At 54.8% G+C, this 5,000-nt stretch overlaps 1 non-coding gene and 1 pseudogene across 1 annotated transcript; both read left to right on the top strand.

Annotated features, from left to right (window-relative positions):
• The first annotated feature begins 761 nt into the window (after positions 1 to 761).
• LOC137330663 (U2 spliceosomal RNA) lies at positions 762 to 952 on the top strand. Its single transcript, XR_010965091.1, has one exon. It is a non-coding gene; the product is annotated as a U2 spliceosomal RNA (small nuclear RNA).
• Positions 953 to 2,256: 1,304 nt separating this feature from the next.
• LOC137329294 (U2 spliceosomal RNA) lies at positions 2,257 to 2,373 on the top strand (annotated as a pseudogene).
• The last annotated feature ends 2,627 nt before the right edge of the window (positions 2,374 to 5,000 follow it).

Raw genomic sequence — 5,000 nt, 5'->3', positions numbered from 1 at the left:
GACTTTAAACAAGCAGGGTCTGCTTCCAAATGAAAGCTGCGCTCCCGAACTGGACTGACTGACTGTCTGTCTGTCTGTCTGTTTGTCAAGGGGTGGAAAAGGCGCCGGTGGTGGTGAGGGTGGAGCTTTACGCTCAGGAGGGGAGACTTTCTTTCAGAGGTGCCAATTAATCTGCAGCAGAAAGTCATCCCCCCCGACCGGGATTCGAAGCCCGGTCCTGACCACGAGACCACCGGGGAGAGTTGCCTCAAGTCCCTGAGGGACCTGGACACGAGGCCGAATACACACGCACGCCTGCTGCACTGGCAGCAGCGACCAACAGGGGGCTGACCGGCTGATCCTTCCCTTTCACAGGCAGGCTTTTGGCCCTCGCTGAAACGACAAAGGTGTTCAGAAGGAAGTCCTGGGGGGAAGGCAGGCAGGGAGGGACGGACACAGGGAAGTCCGCACAAAACAGGTCCCCTGGAACCTCTGACCCAGAAAACCGGGTTCCTGGTGAAAGCAGTCCTGCCCCGCCCTGCCATTAACATGACAATGGTGGCCTACTGGCAAATTTACCAATCTGTCAAGCAATCCTGGCAAGAAAGGAAAAAACGGCAACTTCTTTAAACTCATCCACTGTTGCAATTAGAAACGGTGGCAAAAAATGTGGCCAGAGTGGGAGAGAACGGCAGTGCTTCGAGACTGCTTTCAACACCGGCAGCCAGAGAACAAAGAGGGAGGGCAAACAGGACCCGAGATCAATTCGCATCGAGCGCGGTATCGCTTCTCGGCCTTTTGGCTAAGATCAAGTGTAGTATCTGTTCTTATCAGTTTAATATCTGATACGTCCCCTATCTGGGGACCATATATTAAATTGATTTTTGGAACAGGGAGATGGACTAGGGGCTTGCTCCGTCCACTCCACGCATCGACCCAGTATTGCAGTGTCTCTGGGAACGGTGCACCTCCCTGTGGGGAGATATTCAAAAGGAAAAACAGCTCTTTCCCAGTGTCTCTGTGTGTGTGTGTGTGTGTGTGTGTGTGTGTGTATTATTACTGAGAATAAAGCTGATCTCTCTCTCTCTCTCTCTCTCTTACACTCAGAGCTGCTGTGGAAGGAAACCGTTTTAAAAAGACCTTTCTCAGCTCAGTGGTATTTTTTTCTTCTCCAAGGCTGAGTGCCGCTCGCACGGAGCGATATAATTCAAAGTGCAAAATAACTTGGCGTCGTTGACTTGAAACAAGCAGGGTCTGCTTCCAAATGAAAGCTGCGCTCCCGAACTGGACTGACTGACTGACTGTCTGTCTGTCTGTTTGTCAAGGGGAGGAAAAGGCGGCGGTGGTGGTGAGGGTGGAGCTTTACGCTCAGGAGGGGAGATTTTCTTTCAGAGGTGCCAATTAATCTGCAGCAGAAAGTCATCCCCCCCCGACCGGGATTCGAAGCCCGGTCCTGACCACGAGACCACCGGGGAGAGTTGCCTCAAGTCCCTGAGGGACCTGGACACGAGGCCGAATACACACGCACGCCTGCTGCACTGGCAGCAGCGACCAACAGGGGGCTGACCGGCTGATCCTTCCCTTTCACAGGCAGGCTTTTGGCCCTCGCTCAAACGACAAAGGTGTTCAGAAGGAAGTCCTGGGGGGAAGGCAGGCAGGGAGGGACGGACACAGGGAAGTCCGCACAAAACAGGTCCCCTGGAACCTCTGACCCACAAAACCGGGTTCCTGGTGAAAGCAGTCCTGCCATTGACATGACAATGGACAGGGCCCGGCAGCTTGAGACACATCTTTCTTTCAATATGCAAGTTCTTTTTAAAAAAGTTTCCTTCCACAGCAGCTCTGAGTGAGAGAGAGAGAGAGAGAGAGAGAGAGACACTGACTCACTGACTGATACTGACACCGACACACACACACACACACACACACACACACACACACATATTATTTATTATTATTTTAAACGACAAAGCTGTTCAGAAGGAAGTCCTGGGGGGAAGGCAGGCAGGGAGGGACGGACACAGGGAAGTCCGCACAAAACAGGTCCCCTGGAACCTCTGACCCAGAAAAACGGGTTCCTGGTGAAAGCAGTCCTGCCATTGACATGACAATGGACAGGGCCCGGCAGCTTGAGACACATCTTTCTTTCAATATGCAAGTTCTTTTTAAAAAAGTTTCCTTCCACAGCAGCTCTGAGTGAGAGAGAGAGAGAGAGAGAGAGACACTGACTGACTGACTGATACTGACACCGACACACACACACACACACACACACATATTATTTATTATTATTTTTAATTGATTTTTAGAACTGGGAGATGGAATAGGGGCTTGCTCCGTCCACTCCACGCATCGACCCAGTATTGCAGTGTTTCTGGGAACGGTGCAGCTCCCCGTGGGGAGATATTCAAAAGGAAAATCAGCTCTTTCCCAGTGTCTGTGTGTGTGTGTGTGTGTGTGTGTGTGTGTGTGTGTATTATTACTGAGAATAAAGCTGATATCTCTCTCTCTCTCTCTCTCTCTCTCTCTCACACTCAGAGCTGCTGTGGAAGGAAACCGTTTTAAAAAGAACTTTCTCAGCTCAGTGGTATTTTTTTCTTCTCCAAGGCTGAGTGCCGCTCGCACGTAGCGATATAGTTCAAAGTGCAAAATAACTTGGCGTCGTTGACTTTAAACAAGCAGGGTCTGCTTCCAAATGAAAGCTGCGCTCCCGAACTGGACTGACTGACTGTCTGTCTGTCTGTCTGTCTGTTTGTCAAGGGGTGGAAAAGGCGGCGGTGGTGGTGAGGGTGGAGCTTTACGCTCAGGAGGGGAGACTTTCCTTCATGCCAATTAATCTGCAGCAGAATGTCATCCCCCCCGACCGGGATTCGAAGCCCGGTCCTGACCACGAGACCACCGGGGAGAGTTGCCTCAAGTCCCTGAGGGACCTGGACACGAGGCCGAGGACACACGCACGCCTGCTGCACTGGCAGCAGCGACCAACAGGGGGCTGACCGGCTGATCCTTCCCTTTCACAGGCAGGCTTTTGGCCCTCGCTCAAACGACAAAGGTGTTCAGAAGGAAGTCCTGGGGGGAAGGCAGGCAGGGAGGGACGGACACAGGGAAGTCCGCACAAAACAGGTCCCCTGGAACCTCTGACCCAGAAAACCGGGTTCCTGGTGAAAGCAGTCCTGCCCCGCCCTGCCATTAACATGACAATGGACAGGGCCCGGACCAGGCGCAGCGGACGGTAGCGAGCAGTCGGAGGGTGAAAATCCGCCAGTGGGTGAAAAGGAGAGCCGTGCGGTGAGAGGAGGCGGAAAGCGGTTCGCAGACTTTCGCTGTACCTCCGGCGGGCAGCGCCGCACCTCCGAGCGCTCGGTACCGTCCGCTGCGCCTCGTCCTGCCGCACGCGACGAGCCGTCCCCGGAGGAAATCGGCCTCGGCCTTCCTGAGATATCAGTCTCCAGGTGGGACAGAAAAACCGGGGGCCCCCGGCTCGCTTTCGGCGGCCCGCTAGTCGACTTCCCGTCGTGCGAACGCGATCCTTCCGGTACCCTTCGGTGCCCCTTGCCCGACTCTAGCTCCGGTGGTAAAGCGGAGTCGGTCGGTCTGACGGCCGCCGAGTTAGCAGGCGGAAAGCGGTTTGCAGCCTTTCGCTGTACCTCCGGCGGGCAGCGCCGCACCTCCGAGCGCACGGTACCGTCCGCTGCGCCTCGTCCTGCCGCACGCGACGAGCCGTCCCCGGAGGAAATCGGCCTCGGCCCTCCTGAGATATCAGCCTCCATACGGGCGTCACAAATCAGTGGATATGGTCAGCTGCAAAGCAGTGTCATTACAACCTTTCATAAACGACAGGGCAGCACCGCACTGCACTGCACTGCACCGCACCCCACACTACATCACACTTGCCTGCCTGCCAGCCTGCCGCTGCCTACTCTCACCAGCGGACCAAAGTGAGGATAACACCCCGAAGCAAGCATCTCCCTTGCCGCCCACCAGCCCACACCAATCCCCTTGCCTGCCTCCCACAAATTCCACCAGCGAGGCAAAGTGAAAATCAACCCCCAAAAAACGCACTCCACACCGGCCATCGCCCGCTATACACCCCCCCCCCCCAGGGCGAATATTAAGCCCGAGAACACCGACTGTAACCAACCGCAGTGAAAAGTTGAAGTGGCAACTCATTAACCAGATTTACACTTGGCAACTCATAAACCAAATGAACAAAAAATCTGGTTAATGAGTTGCCCAAAATAAATCTGGTTAATGAGTTGCCACTTCAACTTTTCACTGCGGTTGGTTACAGTCGGTGTTCTCGGGCTTAATATTCACCCCGGGGGGGGGGGGGGGTGATTCTGGGGGTAGTGTCCGGGAGGGTGAGCCTTTTATTCGGCAGGAGGCGTGTGGGGAAATCATCAACCTGTCAGACGATGAGTTGTCACAAACGCCATTGCTTAATGAAAGCTGCGCTCCCGAACTGGACTGACTGTCTGACTGTCTGTCTGTCCGTTTGTCAAGGGGAGGAAAAGGCGGTGGTGGTGGTGGTGAGGGTGGAGCTTTACGCTCAGGAGGGGAGACTTTCCTTCATGCCAATTAATCTGCAGCAGAAAGTCATCCCCCCCCGACTGGGATTCGAAGCCCGGTCCTGACCACGAGACCACCGGGGAGAGCTGCCTCAAGTCCCTGAGGGACCTGGACACGAGGCCGAGGACACACGCACGCCTGCTGCACTGGCAGCAGCGACCAGCAGGGGGCTGACCGGCTGATCCTTCCCTTTCACAGGCAGGCTTTTGGCCCTCGCTCAAACGACAAAGGTGTTCAGAAGGAAGTCCTGGGGGGGAGGGAGGGAGGCAGGGAAATCAGCACAAAGCAGGTCCCCTGGAATCTCACACCTGCGTCCCAGAAAACAGGTCTCCTGGTCAAAGCAGTCCTGCCCCGTCCTGCCATTAACGTGACAATGGACAGGGCCCCGGCAGCTTGAGACACATCTTTTTTTCAATATGCAAGTTCTTTTTAAAAAGGTTTCCTTCCACAGC

This window comes from Heptranchias perlo, chromosome 12 (assembly GCF_035084215.1).
Source record: "Heptranchias perlo isolate sHepPer1 chromosome 12, sHepPer1.hap1, whole genome shotgun sequence".
NCBI classification, from domain to species: domain Eukaryota; kingdom Metazoa; phylum Chordata; class Chondrichthyes; order Hexanchiformes; family Hexanchidae; genus Heptranchias; species Heptranchias perlo.
This window is presented reverse-complemented; position numbering and strand designations above follow the sequence as displayed.